The sequence below is a fragment of the Tenrec ecaudatus genome, chromosome 13 (genome assembly GCF_050624435.1).
Source record: "Tenrec ecaudatus isolate mTenEca1 chromosome 13, mTenEca1.hap1, whole genome shotgun sequence".
In the NCBI taxonomy this organism is placed as follows: Eukaryota; Metazoa; Chordata; class Mammalia; order Afrosoricida; family Tenrecidae; genus Tenrec; species Tenrec ecaudatus.
The window spans coordinates 51,306,715-51,327,381 of NC_134542.1; the positions used below are offsets into that span (position 1 = coordinate 51,306,715).

General features: G+C 38.6%; 1 protein-coding gene across 2 annotated transcripts in view; it reads left to right on the forward strand.

Moving 5' to 3' along the window:
• Window positions 1–20,667, forward strand: part of CALCRL (calcitonin receptor like receptor) — a 111,722-nt gene that overhangs the window by 11,550 nt on the left and 79,505 nt on the right. The window contains exon 2 of one of the 2 annotated variants that reach the window (XM_075529549.1): window positions 9,891–9,958. The exons of the other annotated variant lie outside the window; for it this stretch is intronic. The gene's annotated coding sequence lies outside the window, so the exon portion shown is untranslated. The remainder of the gene's footprint in view (window positions 1–9,890; window positions 9,959–20,667) is intronic. 2 annotated transcript variants of the gene reach the window in all.

Sequence of the window (20,667 nt, forward strand, 5' to 3'; positions counted from 1 at the left end):
AAACCTATGCCCAGCCAAGGAAATTCAGGTCAGCATTTTTCTGTTCGTTTCTATTTTCATCCAAGACTCACCTGGCATCATCAATCTTCTGAATCTGGCTTTAAATTTTTATAGCACTCTATTGATGTACATCTATAAATACTTTTTAATGATGTTAAGCAATTTTTTCTTGCATGTGGTATTAATAATCTTATTAAATAAAGTCCTTGTCCGGTTAACCATCCTTTTTGGGAGAATGAGCACAGATATGGATCTCTTTCTGTTTCTTGGCTAGGTAACTCTCTTAGAATTTTCTTGGTATAGGCGAGTGAGTGTTTCTCAGTCTATTTAATTTTAAAGTTTATTTTTAAATTAAATTATTTACTTGTGAATTCTGTGTAATTACCAAGAAGTCAACTCTATTTCCTAAGTGATGAGATGTATGGTTTATAATTTATCAAGCTATTACACGTTGATTTGTAAAATTTTAAGATCATTTTACAGTGTATGTCCATTCTTAATGGGCTCTCAGCAATGTGTAGATTGGGTAGTTTCTTAATTAGAATCAAAAGGCTTTCTAAATTTAAATATGTAGTTAGAGTACATAAAATTATTTGTTGAGAGCTTCGTAGTGGGTCTTGACAAAATTTGTGCTCTTGGTGGCTGGCACAAGTCAAACTCATAATAATGGACCATTTTCTAATTTAGATTACCCTTTTATTTTTCACTCATACCTCGCTACCATCGAATTAAACCTGACTCTCAGTGAAAGTAAAGGCTACGGTAGAACTTCCCCGTGGGTTCCAAAGATTGTAATTCTTTACTGGAGTAGAAAGCCCAGCCTTTGTCCCACAGAGCAAATGGTGGTTTTGAACTACTGAACTTGCAGTTACCAACTCAACGTGTAACCAATACAACAACCAGTTCTCCTTTGACTCATGTACATGACTGCATTTTCTTTTCTGAAAACAGAATGTCTATTATTCATCCACCTAGAAATACTACATCTGAGTTTTTCAACTTTATTTGTCCTCCCTTTTGAGTGTAAATATATCTCTCATTTTGGAAAATAATCATAATTTTCCTTTGAGGGAAATAATTGATTTCAAATCATGTTCATAATATTAAGAGAAAAAAAGCATATGATGACTCAAAGATAAGTTTACTTGTACTGGTACTTCAATATATTCTTTAACAACTGACTAGATTTTGACTCATATGCAGCACATGAAGTTGGGATTAAATAACTTCTTATCCTAAACAAAATATTACTCAACACATAAGCATTGCACCAAAGTTTACCATCACCCTTTTCTGCTCTTTAACTCTTCTTCCCCAACTTTATGCCTTTATTCGATATGGTCAATTATAGGACAGTGAACTTATAATAAAGCTAGTAACATAAAACAAAACATAATAAAATTCTTAACAAAAAACATAATTAGTTCAAAAACTAATCTACATTCAAAATCTTTTTGACTTATTGACAAATGTAACAAGAAAACTCCATGTTCTACAAAACATTATTTGTGTTCCAAATAGGTTATGATGAAAAGAGAAAAATAAGATAAACTTGAAGCCAAGACTAATTATAAATGGAGAAGAGACTGGCAATTTTCAAAGTGGATTCACTTGATGAATGGGAGGAGGGGCGGGAAGAGGAAACATTTTTAAAATAAACTTTACATAAATGAATATCTCAGTAAAATGTTCTATTTAAATTTTAAGGGCAAAGATGATTAGTTTTTCATAGTGAGCAGAGATTCTCCACACTGTCTCTGGCAAGTTTCATTTGTATTGATGCAAACAAAGACAAATGGGACGCCTTGTATTCCTGCTAAGAAAAATGAGGTGCCAAAATACTTGTGAGCTCTCATCGACATTCCACAGAAACAACATTATTCTTGAGAGGTTTTCCCAGATTTCCCCTGTAGGACACAGAAAGGTTCCTTTAGAGTCTGAATTCATACACGTTGCTTCTCTGGGGTAAATCCAGATCTCCAACCAGGGTCTTGTCGCAGTCTGGTCCCAGGGCCATGAGCAGATGGCCAGATGACAGTCTGGTCCCAGGGCCATGAGCACATGGCCAGGTGACAGTCTGGTTCCAGGGCCATGAGCAGATGGCCAGGTGACAGTCTGGTCCCAGGGCCATGAGCAGATGGCCAGGTGACAGTCTGGTCCCAGGGCCAGGTGATAAGTTTGGAGATGTCATCTCGAAGTGGGTGAAAATGAGAACAAAATGAACAGGAATGCAGAGGGAAGCACCAATCAAAAGAAATTTGGAAATTCAGGAAATTCCCCACTGAGAGAATAGACACAGACAACTGTAAGAATATAATTAATGAGTAATTATTGTGAGGGATTAAACAGATGGATTTAAAACCAGAGTAAAGGAAAATTAGAAAGTAACACAAACTTGAAAAGGAAATTGAAAGAATAGAGAAAAAAACAGGTTCTGTGAAAGGAGAGGTTCTAAAAGAAGATAAAATAATTCAATAAAACATCTTTTGTTAGCCAATAAGGTTGAGAAATAAAACTTTAGCCCTGAATCACATCAACTAAGACACAAGGGTGTTTTAGATTAAAGCCATGGGCAAAAATTACTTTGTAAATGCCTCTCAAATGTTTGGTTTAAGATTTAGTATGAGAACATTTGATCTGTTCTTTTGTTTGTGAATAGGATTGTGTATTCACTGCAAGACTGTTCCTTGTGCTAAATATTTAGAAGTGCTTTTAGAGAAGATGTGAAAAGCAAACACCATCACCGACTGGTAATCACCGCTGGCATGCTCTGAACCTTGTAGCCGATTGGTCAATACAAAGACTTGACTTTTAAGTGGAAGGTCTGGAGCACTGGCTGCTGACTGACTGTTATTTAGTTTCTGGATTCCTGGACTATTGCTTTCATGAATGTTCATTGGGGATCCTTGTAGATTTTAATAATTTCTCCATTTAGTATGATGTTGCTGATTAGTTAAATTATGAGGAGTTCAGTTTTCTCTAACATCAAGTGTCACACAAATTCAATCGATATGGCAAAGGCGTAAAAAAAGAAACTTTAATATCCAAAATGACATTTTTAATTTTTGACATTTTAAAAATATCTGGTGCACTAGCTTTGCCCACTGCAAAACGCCACGCGTGCTTTCTGGACGGCCACCTCACACGTGCTGACTGGTGAGCGAAGCACAATCCAATCCTTGGCCCGGGATCCTGCATCCCTTTCTCGTGTTGTCTATTGTTCCGTTGGTAAGGAGCTATTGTTTTCTTTTTGGCACTTTTATTTTATTTATTTAAATTTTCATGTGGCGCCCTTGCTCTTTTTCTTTGCCCCCTTGCTCCGTCCTTCCCCTCCCCCCTTTCCCATTTAACCATCAGCAAAGAAGGGAGTGTCATCTGCACATTGAAGCTGGTCAGTCGGTGATCCTGCAACCCAGTGCTGGTTCTTCTTCAGAGCCCAGCTTCTCTGATGATGAGCTCAGCATCCAGATTGAATAAAGATGGGGAAAGGACTCAATCCTGACTCACAGCCACCCTGGCAGTTTTAATGACTGCTTTATGGTCCGTGTGCAGGTTCTGCATGAGCACAATGATGTGTTTTGGAATCTCTACTCTTTGCAATGTTCGCCATACTTTGTTTTGATTCATGCAGTTGAATGACTTTTCATAGTCAACAAGACACAAGTCAGCATCTTTATGAGATTCTGTGCTTTCAGTCAAGATTCAACAGACATACTGCTTAACAAAACGTTAATGAAATAAAAACCCCAAAAGAACTAGTCGACATGCAACCATTTCAAGGGACAGCATCTGATGAAGAATCAGAGACACTGAGGGCAGTAGTCCAAGATTAATGGACGCTAGTTGAAATGTTCTGACGAGAGGCTGAGGCCTGGAAGCATGCTCACTCATCTGTGCCAAGACTTTGGGAGAGCGCGACATGGCCAACTGACTAGAAGGTGTCCGCTTCTGTGCTCGGTCCCAAAGAAGGAGACCCAACAGAATGCACGGATTATAGAACAATATCGTTAATATCGCACGCAATTAAAATGTGACTGAAGATCATCCAGTAATGGTTACAGGATATGGACAGGAAGCTGTCAGAGAGGTGGGCTCGATGCAGAAGAGGCCATGGAACAAGGGATATCAATGCTGAAGAGAGATGGATTGTGGCTCCAAGTAGAAAATACTAGAAAGATGTTCACTTGTACTTTACTGACCGTGTAAAGACATTTGTCTGTGTAGGCCACAACAAACTACGATGGCCTGGAGAAAAAAATGGGAATTCCAGAACACTTCATTGTCCTCTTTCAGAACCTGTACAAGCAGAGTTATGCAGATAGAACAGGAGAATACACCATGATTTAGAATAAAAAAGTGGATGTGTCAGGGTTGAGTCCTCTCACCATACTCGTTCAGTCTGTATGCTGATCAAATAATCAGAGAAGGTAGATTATATAAAGAAGAACATGCCATAAGTACTAAAGGAAGGTTTATTAATTTAAAAAACCTACTACATGCAGATGACACCACTTTGCTTTCTGGAATTAGGAGGACATGAAACACTTGCTGATAGATCAAGGATTGAAGCCTTCATTATTAATTACAACTCAATGTAAAAGAAACAAAAATCCCCACAGTCCAACCAATAGGTAACATGATAAATGGAGAAAGCATTGAATTGTCAAGGTTTTTGTCTGCTTGGATCCAGTCAATGCTAACGGACACAGCAGTCAAGACATCGATGGATACATTGCATTGGATAAATCTGCTCCACAAGATCTCTTTAAAATGTTGAAAAGCAAGAAAGTGACTTTGAGACTAAAGATATGCCAAATCTAAGCCATGGTATTTTCACTTATCTCATAAGTGTGTGAAAATTAGACACTGATGAATAAGGCTGGGGAGGAATAGATGCATTTGAATTATGGTTCTGGCAAAAAATATTGGCAATACCATGGACTGCCTAAAGAACAAACAGATCAGTCTTGGAACAAGTTCAGACATAATGCTCCTTAGAAGCAAGGATGGTGAGACTTCATCTCATGTAATTTGGACATGTTATCCGAAGAGACCAGTCTCTGGCAAAGGGCATCATGCGTGTAAGATGAAGGGGCCATCAACAAGGAGACCCCAACAAGCTGGATTAAGCCAGTGACTGCAGAACTGGAGGCAACATTCGAACAATTGTGAGGACCAGCATTATTCGGTCCTGTTTACAGAGGGCTCCTGGGAGCCAGAGCGGACTCGATGGCACCAACCACTAACACGCCTAGAAGCCAGCTTTGAAAGCCATTGTGCTTCTCTCCTGCCACCCGCCCCAGCAGTGAGCTACTGCCCTGCACGCATCACGCCTTAACTTAATCACCCTTAACGCTCCTTGATGACTTTGCCACACACTTGTTTCTAAACACTGCTCTTTCATTTTGCTGCTTTCATTCCTGTTTTTATGAAGTGCAATCATTCTCAGTACAGTGTCTGATGATCCCCTTCGTTCATTCAAATTTGTGTTTAGAAATGTGTCACTGTGTGTGTGGGTAGTGCGGTTGTTTTCTTTTCAGTTACAGTGCTCCGTTGTCTAAATGTACAATAAGACATTTCCTTTTATCGCTGAAAGATCTTAGGCTGATTCAGCCATTTTGCTATTATAAATGATGACGCCATTAACTTTTCTTTAAAACATAGGTATATTTTGCTACACATATGTCTGAGTTTCTTTAAGTAGTGTGTTTGTGGCTGGCATTGCTGGACCTTATCAATTCAAAGTGCTTGTTTTTATTTATACTCCTACTAACAGTGCATGAATATTTCCATTACATCACACCACTTTCAATATTTTGAGTTATTGACTCATGCTTTGTTAATTTTTACCAGTCTGGTGGGTGTAACTTAGTATCTCATTTTGGTTTTAGTTTTAATTTTCCTGATTATGAATCATAGCAAATTTTGTATGTAAAATAAATTAAATTACCCATGGAAACATTTGTTTCTAATTGGTAACAATGACTTTATATTGAAGAATATTGCTGAGCTCATTTTTGCTAATGATTATGTATTAGAACTACATGAATTTTGCATAAGTGGACCAGGGATGGAAAGAACATGTTTTGCTTCTAATACTTGAAATAACAAAATAGCATTTCTCATCATAGATAACACAGCTTAGAAATACCTGGAATTATACAAGCATACCTAATTTTTTTTGTACTTTGCTTTGTGCACTTTTCAGCTAATTGTATATTTTACTATTGATGGTTTGTGGCAACCTCGTGTTGAGCAAGTCTATCGATACCATTTTCCAAATGGCATGTGCTCACTTTGTGCCACTGGGTTAGATTTTGAACATTCTCACAATATTTTACACAGCTTTATAATGCTATTGAATACTCTGTAGACTACAGTATAATGCAAACATAACTTTAAATGTACTGGGAACTCATAACAATTTATGTGATTGGGTTTATTGATATATAATTTTACTTGTGGCTCTCTGAAGCTGTACCTTTAGCTTTCCATTACTCTTTATTCAAAATTCCATCATTACCTAGCAACATTCATTTGAAAATATAGAAGGATTTACAAACAATAAACTATTGCATTCACAATGCTGTGTGCTTACCTGCTGAACACACAGAATCATTTGTGCTAGCTATAAATGTCAGGAAAGGGCTATGATTTTCTCTTGTTACTGTAGTGCAAAATATTCCTTGCAAGATGGTATAGAAGTCCTTGGATTTTACATAATTCTTATTTTAACCACCATTGATTTCTCTTTTGCCATCAGCTAAATTTAACCAATATCTTTCTTCAAGGTCTGATTTCCACTTAATAATTATTTCGCTTTGTGTTCTTTGCTTTGTGTTCTCTTGCCTTCTCTACATCAATTGTTATCATTTGCCATGGTAACAGGACATCTAGAAGTTTCATGTATTCATTTTATTTGCCATATTTAATTTCCGGGTTTTAAAGATCTAGATAATTTGGATTGTATTTTGTAATAACTTCAACCAATGATGATACTTAAGAACTATATAAATTTGGAATTTTCTCAGATATCATGATCATTTTTACTAGGGCTTTTATTATTTTCTTTGTATACTCTCTTCTTGGATATATATTTCTTTTTAGTATATAGTTTGTAACTATAAATATTGACAATTTTTCAGAGGAGCGTGGCAATAGAGGACACACTGTCATGTTATGAACATTTGCCCGGCATTCACTATTTAAACCCACATCATCCAGTGAACTGCCTTTTAGCAGTCACCGTTGACAGTCCCGTTTCTGCTCATTGAAATCACCGAAAGTGTAGAAAGAATCCGTCTTAGCGTCTTCAGCCAAGATGAAAAATAATAAAAATTCTAGGCCCATGCGACAGCAAAGCAAACCAAGCAAACAAAAATGCTTCTAAAATAAGTTCTGTTTCTAGTGGTATTTTCTAGCAAGTTGGGAAAGTATTCAAAACAAGCTTCACCTTTGAGCCTTTGAAATTCCACATAGATGCCAGTAAGGCCTGTGACTGACAAAAGTTTTTCAATTTGACAAAATAGCTTGTAGAAAATCCCAGATTCTGAAAATGTACTCGGATTATGACCCGAGTCGTGGAATACATTAGACAATGTGTACTGTAACCAATGCGTATGAATATAGTATATGTGTCCTACAGTACTGAGAACATAAAACTGTAAAATGGTAACAAGACCAATTTCATTTACAAAGTATTTCAAAATGATTTTTAGTTCACAACATATTTTATTATAGAGATTACTTTTAATGATAAGCTCTTCTGAACTCTTCTTAATGTTTGTACTTTCATAAAAATTCCTGTTAACTTATAAGCATCATTGGCAGCAACCTCAAAGATTACTGTTAAGAGTAGTAGCACAGGGAAAGATATGACAAAATAATAATTTATAAATTATCAAGGGTTCATGAGGAAAAGGGAGTGGGGAGGGAGGGGCAAAAATGAGGAGCTGATGCCAGGGGCTTGGGTGGAGAGCAAATGTTTTGAGTATGATGAGGGCAATGAATGTACAGATGTGTTTTACCAATTGAGGTATGTGTGAGTTGTGATAAGAGTTGTATGAGCCCCTAATAAAATGATTTAATAAAAAGAGTAGTAGCAAATGGATGATCAATATGGATAAAATAGATTAAAAAGCCTTTCAAATCCTAATATGAGTTAAAGAAGAGAAATAAATCGCAAATACAATTAGACATTTTTAAAATGCTACAAGGCCAAAGACTATTTAACTGAAAAATGGTGTAAACTGAACAATAACGACATCTTGTTTTCAGCATCAGTTGGGAACCTAAGCAGAGGCACACAAGCCACACTGATATGCGTTAACTTTTCGTTTACAAGTACACGGGCTTAAAGAGCTGGAAGCACCGTGTGTTCTACGGCAAGTGAACTCTTCCTGTTGCCCTCTTTACCCTCCCCCTCTTTCTTTCACACAGATCTGACCACCTTTCCCCGCACGCTCTCTCTTACAGCTCTTCGTTTTGTGAACCAGCCATCTAGTCTCAGAATATGTTAAGATTTCTTCCGCACTTCAAGTGGCTCAGATGCCACTCTTCAAGGAGGCTTTCCTCGGCTCTTCTCTTTAAAACACTCCTCTGGCGTCATGTCTTTTCACTGCTTTACACTGTTCTGTTTTTTCTTTTAACACTCGTGACCCAAGGACTATATTTACTCATGGCATCGTTTAACATAAGTGAGCTCTATGGAGGCAGGGGCTGCCGTATTCCCAGCACCTGGACCACAGCGGGCATCTGCGTTCCCAGGGTCCAATTCTTCAACAAGGACCATCTGCCTCCACATTTGTGCCTTTTGAAACCCCCATTCATAAAATGTGTATCTACCAAGAGTAAAGTTCTTTTTAGAAACAGTTTGGTAACCATATAACTCACGTATCATACAATTCAATAGTTCGATCACATCAAAAACTCAATCACAGAGGAACTGTCCAATCATCACTACAAGCAGGTTTGCACCATTTTATTCCTCCTTATACTCATCATTATTGGTTCCCTATTTCCTCCAAGTCTCCCCTTCCAACCCCAAAGGAGCCATTCATCCAGTTACTGCCTCTACAGCTTGACCTCTCCTGGAGTTCAGATATATTACAACATTAAAAATAAACAGATAAAAGCTAACAGCTGTGCCAAAGTTCAACAGCTAGAGACCTCCACTGAAAATTAAGCAGAAAATATTAAAAACTGGAATAAATTTACAATGAATCATAAGGGGGAGCAAATGGTGTGGTACTAAATTTTAACCCAAGTGCATCTGCAATAATCCACTTTCCAGTACATCCTTCTGAAAGCAAGGCTGTTCACACCCCTGTGCTGTGCTCAGAGGGGATTCACCAGAGACTTAGTCCATGCACATTCCCCTTCACTTTTTTTTTAAGCTGAAACAACTGTAAAATGTGTCCGAAGGGAAATAAATGATGCAACACTACACTGTCACCAGCTCTGTCTGCCCTGATTGACTTTACCATGCCCTCTGTTCCACCAGGTTAGCAGGTTGTCACCTAAACAAACACATACAACTCTTGTCACTGCTTCCTAGTTGTGTCTGACTCCGAGTGGCCCTAGAGGACCGAGTCAAACTGCCCTGTACATTTCCCCAGGCGGCAGCCTTGATGGAGGTTGTCTACTGCATCTTCCAGACAAGAGCTGGTGGGTTCAAACCATTGACTGCTCCATTAGCCGCGGCCCCAAACCACTGTGCCACCTGAATGTACATGGCACATCTCCTCCCGACATCTTAATAACATGTAACACTCAAAATACAGACATTTATGAGCTTAACAAAGAAGTACATTATTTTATACCATTAAATTTGTCAGTTCTGTAAAACCCCACTAATGCCAAATTCACAGGAATGTTCTCTTATCATACAGGGCCCTACGATGACACACCTACCATTTGTGCTGCCACCTGTCAAAGCTTTGGATGGTTCCACTTTAAGGTATTTCATAACGAATAAAAGAAGAATCGTGACCTAATGACAGTACCACAAAGCCAAGGACACTATGAGGATGCTGATACTAGTAAAGAGGGGCTTCACAAAATATTATGTACTTCTGAATCAAAGAAAACCTTAAACCTTAAAGAGGAATCTAACCAAACGGATGCAGATGCAATTAGAGAGGTCTGGTCCGCTTTTCTCGATGCCCTGGTGGCAGAGGGGGTCACACATTGGGCTGCCGGCTGCACTGTCTGCAGTCGGAACCCACAAGTCGCTCCGGGGAAGAAAGATGAGACTTGCTACATCCGTAACGATGGATAGTCTCCTGCTTGCTTCGGCGGCACGTGTACTAAGATTTCTAGTCTCCTAGTTCGACTCCGTCCTACGGAGTTGCTATGAAACTGAATTGACTCGATGGCAGTAGTTTGGTTTTGTCAGGCTTTGGCTAAATCATTCCCTTGGGATGATGGGGATTTGGGTTTCGCTTCCTCCCCTACTCTCCTTCCCGTGGACAGGGAACTCTGGCGATTTGGGGCATTCACTCGTCTATGCTGACTCATAGCAGCCCCGCGTGATAAAATGGAGCTGCCCAATGATGCTTCCTTGGCTCGAATCTTTATGAGGGGAGACCGCCACTGGCATCTCTTCAGTTTATACCGCAAGAGCAGCGCACTGGGAGTATTCAATGTTTTATTAGATTTTAATAAGTATATAGATGGATGATGATGGAACCATGATAGATTTGCTTAATCACACTACATTTTTGTATATTGAAAACACAAAATTAGTTTTAAATATTTTGCAAGAACAGGACTAAATTAATCATTGAAATTAAACTACTACCTTCCTCAATGATGACCATCCTTCCACTATATTGGTTGTTAGTCGCGTGTGGTTCAGAGGCAATGGCAACTCATCACGACCCTATGAACAACAGAACAACACCTGCCCAGGCCTGCTCCATCCTGACGTAGTTGCTCTAGACGGCCTATTTTGCAGCCAGTGTGTAAGCTCCTTCCATTGGGCGTCCCTCTCTTCTCCGTGGAATCGCCTTCACCCTGGTGGCTTAGTGCTGACGAGCTGAGCTGCAAGGCCCATTTCAACCCACCAGCCTCGCCACAGAACAAGGAATCTCTGAATCTCCCAGGCATGGACCGTTCTACCCGGTCTTCTAGGGTCGCCATGAGTCTGCATGGACTCGATGGCCGCGTGCTGGGTTTGGGGGCTTCTGTGTTACTAAGCATGATGTTCTTCTCCAGGGACTGGTCTCTCCTGAGAGTAACTTCAAAGTCTGTGAGACAAAGTCTCACCGTCTCTGATTCTGAGCATTCTGGTTGTATTTCTTCCACCTGCGAATTTGTTGTTGTTGTGGTTCTCCTGGGAGTTCATGATATATTTACTATACTTCTCCAACACCATTAAATATCGGTTGTTCAGTTTTCCATAGCCATTGTCCAGCGTCCTCGTGCCTACGGAGCAATTGAAAATATCATGGCTGGGATCAGGAACACTTGTGTTCCCAAAGTGGCATCTTTGAGATGGCATAAGCCCTCCTATATGCCTGTAAAAGCTTTTGGAAAGTGTTGTCGTTAAAGCATAAACAAAGGAGGAGGACATGAGTGATGAGTTGTTTTAAAATGTTAAACGGCTGTAGCTACTATTTTTAGGATTTCCTCAAAAAGCTGTTTTCATTTCCATCCCGGACATGAAGTGTAAGCCTCCGGGACATTGGTGCTTCTAAAAAGACATCTTTTGTAGGCTGATGTGTCAAAAAGTTTTGTTACGAGGGTTCCTGTCCACACATTAAATGTGTTTATTCTGCAAATATTTATTTAACCATGTCTCAACAACCAGTGACTGGCTGCAGACAAGTTTTATCAGTCTCGGTGAATGAAAACAGTCGGGCACTTAAAAGCCAGGCAGAGAGTCAGCTCACAGGGAAATGTGACTGGCTGGGGACACCTACCAGGGGTTTTCTTGATAGGTTTTCTCAAAGGTAACAGGTGACTTGGGGGTCCAGAGAAAAGGCAGGGAAAATGTGAGCCAATATTTTTTTCCCATTGGCCCAATTCCTTCTTCTGGCTCGCCAGGGCTGTCCAATCTGAGTGTCATAGAAGAAGCCTTCCCCCATTCATCCCACAGCCCTGGTCATGCATATTCAGATTTCCAAGACCCAGGAACAAATTCTAAGTCACACAAATGGAGTTCCTCAAAGATGCCCAAACTGAATTATTTAGGATTAGAAATGCTGCCTTCAGAAGTCTATAGATGGGTGGAGAATGTAGATGGAAACAATTGCCCACACTTTCCTAATTTTGATAAACAAAGGGTTTTATGATTTTGTAGTCATACTTCTGGCCTTACCCTTACATATACCAGGGGACATAAAGGGGAAATTGTGCAATTATTTCACTTCTCTGACAAATTATCTATAAATTTATTTATCTACAAAATGAATTTATCTTTAACCATTCAAGTCTTTGATATAATAGCATAATATGATACGTACAGGCCAGTAAGGAATGTTATCTTATATCAAAGCTAGGTAACATGATTCTTTTTTCTGTTGTTAAGCAGTGATTTTTACATTCCAAAACCCCATTGCTAGACCCAAAAATAGATCCTCTGCCATTGTTCTTTTCCCTCAGCATGTCTTTGGAAACGCATCATTGTTCGGTCCTTTCATGTGTCGGCTTCCGTTGCGCATTATAGTTCACGTGAGTCACTGTTGCTTACAGCAAGGTTTCAACAGTCAAAATATCTGCTTATAGTTGACAGCTAGATTTTTCTTTTTGAACTTTTTTTATGTGAAGCTGTTCCAGGTTACCTTTTTATGAATTCAAAGTTTATCTTACTAGAAACGAGCTGCTTTCTGCATCCACTGTCTATGTGCATCAGCTATGCTTGTGTGGGTGCTGTTATAAAAAGGGTTAGACAAGATTCTTCCTAAGAGTCTTTCCTACTTAAACCTGGTCATAGATATTTGAGAGTTTGAAGGAGGTGAATTGGAACTGGATAGAAAACAAAAAATTTAAACTTTATGGCAAAACTTTTTTATTATCTGAAGCAGCACTGCTCCCTTTATAATTCTTTTTATTTTATTGAAAACAGTGTAAGGGGAAATAAACTCAAATTTCAGTAAGCAAAAGGCTGGAAAGTCATATATACAAAAATATATGAAACTGAGGACTGGAATTAGAGGTTGTATCATATTAGTCTAAAACATTAATGCTTTAATTTTATGCAGTTAAAGAGGCACGGGCCGTGATTGAACAGTGAGGATCTTGTCTTTTGTTAGACATAAGGCAAATGGCTAACCCCTATCGTGATCGTGTTCCCACTTTACTTATCTGTACAAGGAACGGCTACTCTGTACAAAGATTCCTCTGGCCTTTTTCAAGTGTGAGAGTCTGGAATCTCTGACTTCAATTATCTTAAATTTAAGAGTTGGAAATAAAATGTCATTTGACTTTTTAAAGAACAAATGATCTGATTTGTAGCCGTTCATTTCCTCTAACGTTGAATGCTTGCTGTTCCTTTACTTTTGTAATCATTTATAGACTCTGTAACTTGTCAGATGAGTAAGAAAATGGTAAGAGGAAAGTAAAAAGGGACTGTCTCTACTGAGATGGAATTTTGGTGATCAAGGGATATGTTTCTTGTTTTCCCGGAAGTTTAATATTCTTACTATCGAGCAAGAGCGACCATTTGCTGGAGAAAGACAGCATGCTGGTGAAAGTGGAGGAACAGCAGAAAAGAGGCAGGCCCTCCACAGGACGGGCTGACACAGTGCTGCAGCAATGGGCTCAGGCATAGGAACCATAGGACTGAACAGTGTTTCATAACTTCTAACAACAATAAGAGCATAAAAATAAGTACATATTCATATAAGAAGTCCTCATGTTACTGTAGATTAGGCACTGGGCTCAGAAAACCGCAAAATCTGTGGTTAGGGGGCATCTAACAACAATTGTTGGGCCATCCTGACAATATGACTGAACTAAGATAGTAATCCTGAGAGCTTGAAAATGTACATTTGCAAATTTATAATTGTTTAATAGCCCGAATTTCACATTAAAATCTCCATCCAATTAAAATAGAATGGCAGATATGAACATTTTCCCCAAATGTAGAGGTACTATATCAGCCGCTAAATAGCTTGTCCTGGCTAGTCATGATTTAAACACAAAGTTAATCATGGACACCATTGCTTTGGACTCCAGTCCATTTTTCGTTGTGGCGATCACCGTGTCGTAATTTACTGGGTTGGACTGCAGGGTTACTTAGTTAGTTGTGACTTAGATTGTATTAAATTTAGGGGATCATTTTGTGGACGATTAGTATCTTTTTAATTTTTAGTTTTATATCTGTGTATAAAGAAATTCTATCTATTGAGAACTTACTTTGCATCTACCATAAGAATTGGGTTTCTTTTCTCTCCCAAATGCTCTACATCTGGCAGGGAGGTGGGGAGAGTGCCTGGGTTAAGTCAGACTTTGGCAACAAAGAGGAGGAGGATTTTCCCAGGAAACAGTTTGATGAATGCTTCATTAAATCATAGTGACTCCCTTTGGATAGAACGGTGGGAAGTAAATGAAAATAAATCTTTTAAAAGAAAAAAAAAGAATGAGTAGGTTTTACATTGAGCTGATGAATTTTAAGGTTCACAATATCTTACTTAGATAGCGCCTTTGAAAGGCCTGGTACACAACTTTATAGTTGTGATGTTTTTATTTTTCTTCAAGAGGACTTCCTGGGGTTGGTTGGTTTTCAGCAATCCATGAGCACAGCATGGGATTCCCAGACTTGTCAGTGATTTGGTAACTACATCCCATCAGGCAAAGTGCCAAGGAGAACAAGAATCGAGGCAGATGTTGGTGGCTAATACATGAGATGGGTCACCGGGAACTGGCCAGGCTTCTCATCATATTTCTGCCTCATAAAATTTTGGCCCAGGCAAGTCACACAGAGTTTGGTTGCCTCATCTTTACAATAGGAGAGAGAGAAAACTACATCGATGGATAGAGCTCTCTACGTACTTTCTGAGTCCACACTAAATATTACTCTTTCTAGCTTCACTGGCTCACGCTTTTATACCAATGAAAGCTGTCTTTGGTCCTTTAATTTGCATGCACACATTTCTTTTACCAGATACATCAAAGAAGTATCTATGGGTAACTATTTTAAACCTCTGGGAAATATTCCCAATAGGTCCCTTCTTATCAGAGTATCTCAATAAACGTGTGTTGTTGACTGTTTTAAGATACTCCAGAAAAAAATTAAGCTTTTAATGCCTAAGGTGTGCTTAATAGATCAATTTCATGATCTATTTCATGAACTTACTACCCTTCAAAATTTTCTAGCACAGTGTAACTATTGCTTAGAATTTTAAAAAGACATGCTTCCTCTGGTATGGCAGGCATAATTGATGGCTAATAAGTTTTATTCAATAAATCAAAATATGTACTTTTCTAAATGGAGCGTCCAAAATATCTATACTCGTATTAGTGTGTAGAGAAGAATATTCAATAAAATCAAAACAATGGATTCAAAAACAGGAGGTTAATATAATAGAGGAGAAATGAGAATTTAAGTTAGATCACGTGCATGTAGTTTTTATTTAGTCTAATTTTAGAAGAAGAAAGGGCTCAGAGTCTTTTCAATGATATCAAAGTTGTCTGCACAAGAAGTGAGGTGATCATGATGAAGCATCTGCTGTGGTAAAGACTGGTAAAAGAAGTCCTCGGGGCCAAAATAGCTCAAGCGTTCAGCTGCTGACCAAGGTGTCAGTGGTTGAAAAGCACTAGGTGTTTGCAGAAGAAAGAGGCGGCCAATCTGCCCCTGTAAAGATGCCTAGGCTTGGAAACCCTATTGGGAAGCTCTATACCGCCTTGTCATTGCTATTGTTATTAGGTGCTGTGTGGTCGGTTCTGAGCCATAGCGTGCCTGTGAACGGCAGAATGAAATGCTGTCCCCTCCGGCACCATCCCTGCAAGAGTTCCCATCTTTGAGCTGATTGTTGCAGTCACCGTGTCCATCCATCTCATTGAGGGCCTTCCTCTTTTTCTCTGCCCGGCTACTGTACCAAGAGTGATATTCTTCTCCAGAGACTGCTCTCTCCTGACAACATGTCCAAAGCATGTGACATATGTCCCCATCTTTACCTCTAAGGAGCATTCTGGCTATACTTCTTTCTGGACAGGTTTGTGCTTTGGGCAGTCAGTCCATGGTACTTTCAATATTCTTTGCCAGCACCTATGTATTTGACATGTTATCAGGTGGAACGAGCGCCTGGGAGAGGACATCATGCGAAGCCTGGAAAACTCTCCAGGCGGTAATTTGATGCAGGGCCCACAGTAACGGGCCCAGACATAGAGAAGACCACAGGGATGGCGAGAACTAGAATAGAAACCAATTGGTGGGTACAGAATAAAAAGAAATCTCTACAGAGATATTAACTCAAGGTAGATCCTACATTCATTCTGATTCCTTATCATAACCAATCAAAGCAGACATAGGGGTTAGAATTTATAACATGTTTGGTGGAGATATACAGGCCAATCGATGTGTAAGAGCTCATATGTTGGTCTCCCCAAATTCATATCCTTTCCATATGCATAACATCTTCACCCCTCATATCACCCCAAAAGTCTTAAATTCACTTCAAGTCCCAAATCTCATCTTCTGAATCATCTACATCAAATATAGGTGAGACTTCAGGCATAGTCCACCCTGAGTCAAAGTTTCTCTACATCACCAAACCTTTAAAATATACACTATCAGTTTTGTGCTTTCCCAAGCATTGACATTGCAATTGGAGATATTTAAAGGAAGAAGGGATAACTGGTTCCCAACAAGTCTGAAACACAGATACACTGACATATTCTATGAAAAAATCACAAACTCACAAAGCTTAAAAATAGCCCTCTCTTCTCTGAGCCCATCAAGGCCAGCCTTACCCCTCTGATCTCGGTGGTAGCCTGCCCTCTGCGTTCTGCCTTCCTCCCTGGCGCAGTGCGAGGGTACTTCTGCTGTCCTGATTTGGGTCAGCCCATTGCCCTAGTCCATCGAGTGGCATCTCCACCTCTTTGGATCCAGTAGAAACTTTCTGCTCCGTAAGTACCGAAACCTTACCCCCTTAGCTTGGGATGGCCCCACCCCCTGGCTCATTTTAAAAATGGGTATGATTCTTTGAAATCTACAAGACTATGGCCCCCTCCTTTGAGTTCCTAAAGTTGCTCCACCCTTTTAACCTGACGGCCTAATTCCCGTGCTCCTTCAGTAGTTCCGCTAATCCCTAAGCTGGTCCGGAGATGCACCTCTTCCTTTCTCGGAAGAGAACAGGTAACTTCTGTGGCCTGCTTCCTGTCTAAAGAATTCCACGAGGCAAGCCACAGTCTTTCTTGTTTTCCATTTCTTCAGACCCTTCAGTCTAAAATGATAGATTTTTCACTATTGTACTTGGTAAAATCCATCAGTCATAGGCTTACTGTCTTTAACAAAGAATTGGGTACCTCTCTTCTCCTACGAAACATGCTCTTAGTTTGCACAATAGAATTTTCAAAGTATTTAAGTTCTGTTTCACATAATTAATTTTTAAATCCATCTCTTTTCCTTTTGTATATTACTCTAAGTAGCAAGGAGAAACCATTAGCTTTCTATTTACTCTTTTATGAGGATATTTATATATATAAGTATATATTATTTTATTATTTTTCTTATACAAAATGAGTTATAATATCACTCATTTCATTATTCAATCCACTTTTTACCAGAAAAGTAGCCTTGTCAATTACCCATGATTTGATTACAGGAGGATAAATAGGGCCTGGGATAATAGTTTATCTCAATTTTATATATATATCACATGGTCATATGCTGTTGGTGCTCCTACTAAGCAGTTAAATAGAATATTTGGCAAGCAATGGTCAGCGGATACCCAAAAATCTCCCTTTGTATTGTTTATGATAATAAATTGTACAGTGGTAAAGAAAATTTCCTTGCAACTAAAGCTGTATAACTCTATATATGATTATGTTATAGAGGTGTCACTAAGAAATAATGTACTTTATTTCTTTTTATAATAAAGAACATTACATATTTGCAAGCAAGTAAGGAATTGTCAGAATTTATGTTGTCATAATATGTGGAAAAATTCCATATTTTCCCAAAATGGAATAACATAAAATAAGCCACCAGATAGACAAAGAATGCCTATAGAAAATGGGTTTATTAGATTCCAAAAGAGCCTTGATGTAGATAGAGGTTAACCATACCACCAAAAGACCAGCAGTCACCTCCCCCAGCCCTTCTAGAAGAAAGATGTGCAGTCTGAGTCTACAAAGATCCATGGCCTTGGGAACCTCATAGGGCAGTACTACTCTATCCTCAGGATCACTGCATAGAATCAACAGCAATAACCGGAGGGTTTAAATCTGATTCCAAAATATTTTTTCTGTGGAGACAGACTCAGGTGCACCATTAAAAATTAATGGTCTACATCTCAACCAGAGTCCATTTGGTCCCTGTTAGATTCTAAACAGATCTAAAATGAATTAGAATAGTCAATGGAATATGGATTTCCCCATCTCCATAGGAAAACCTTACATGAAAGAAAATCAAACAACATTGTTTTCCACTGTGTCTTCCAGGGAAAGCTTTCTGATTCTTTCCATGTAAACTCGTTCCCCTTGATGGAATGTATCCTTTTTGATACAATATTTTCTCTCCTGCAATATGCAGATGTCACTATGTGCATGACACACTAAAATTGTTGAGCTCGTTAGGCCACTATCCATTTGCTCCGGCAGCGTGGTAGATCAGGGCTAGGCAAATGGCGCCTCGAGCCAGATGAGCCCCATCCTATTAGCCTCTTTCCATCCGTACCTGTGGCTCTGAAGCAAAATTGAAAATGAAAATAAACGGATCCTAGTTTCATTTATAGAAGTTTAAAGGATATTATTCAGATAACGGTGATTTCATTCATGGAAATACATTTATGGTTCTCAAGCAAGCTTTCAGTTGTTGTTGGGATGGGCTCTTCCGTCCCAAACGTTGGCCGACTCTCATCACAGATAATCCACATTTCCTTAACTTCCATGAAGCGCTTCCAAAAGTCAATTTTCATTTCCAGGTACAAATAAATGGCCAGATAGGCAAAACATACCATCGACTGACTTGATGCATTATATAGATCCAGAAAATATATTTAATAATATGTCAGTCCTATGGCTCATAGTTATTTAAAAGAAATGAAAACAGTTTTGCATTTATAGATTCCCTTTAAAGCAGCAGTTCTCACTCTTCTTTTTTTAATTAATAAATTATTTTATTGGGGACTCTTACAACTCTTTTCACAATCTATATATACATCCATTGTGTCAAGCACATTTGTACATATGTTGCCATCATCATTTTCAATACATTTTCTTTCTTTTTTTAACAATTTATTGGGGCTCATACAACTCTTATCACAGTTCATACATATACATACATCAATTGTATAAAGCACAACTGTACAGTCTTTGCCCTAATCATTTTTTTCTCCTCTTTTCTTTTTCTTAATGCCGCGATCCTTTACTACAGTTCAAGTCATGGTGACCCCCAACCATAAAATGATTTCCATTGCTCCTTCATAACTGTCATTTTGCTACTGTTAAGAATTGAGCGACCCCTGTGAAAGGGTAGGTCGACCCCCAAGGGGTTGCGACCCACAGGTTGAGAACTGCTGCTTTAAAGCGACTACATTGCTACGAAAGTAGTGGAGAAATGCCTTGGACTTATGAAAACCAAAGGGTGTGACTTACACAGAAAATACGGTCATTTGCCGTATTTTGGCACGCAGTTCCTGCTGTGGCTAAAAGTATTTCGCTCTCAGACTACTGTAGATGTGAGACATATGAAAACCCAACAAAAATACTTGCAGTTTTCAATGCACTGAATCTTAAGCATCTCTGTCAATGAGAAACAGATCCCATTTCAAGAAAAGTAAAACTATGATTCAATGAGTTTGGAAAATCGACTTGCCAACAATTAAGCAAGACTTAAGAACTACTCTTAGATTTTTAAGTTTACATGAAATCAAAATCATGAGATGAGACTTCAAAACTTCTTCCAAATGTTCTGCCTAATGTCAACGATTCCCTTGACTGTAAGATAAGTGAATTTGAATAGCCAATTCTTAATTCAAATCACTAATAATTATTTCACTTAAATATGCACATTTTAAATCAAGTTTGAATAGTTTTAATCAGGATTTAAGCATTATATTCCTAATTATGTATCAATTACAGATATATGTATATATATTCAAGTAGATGTATTATGTTTAATCTTATTTGTACTATAAACTTGTTTTTCACATTTATTTTTTAATTAGTAACAAATTGTAACTTTAAATCCATTGGGATTTTATTTTACACAATTAGTTATTTCCTGAAAAATGTTTATTATTCTCTGTTTACTCTAAATTTTTCCAAAGCCTTCGGGCAAGTCAATAAAGGGTCCAGAGAAACAGCCATGACCATAAAGACCTCCAAGCCATTGGAAGCACACAACCCCAATGTACTGGAGAATAAATATCCTGTAATTAAAAAAGTGTTGGAAATCATAGCACATGTTAGAGTTCATATTTGCAGTCCCAGTAAAAATTCCCTCAGCCATATTCTATTACTGTAGGTGTCTAATTTCCTTTACAAGAGAAAGCAGAT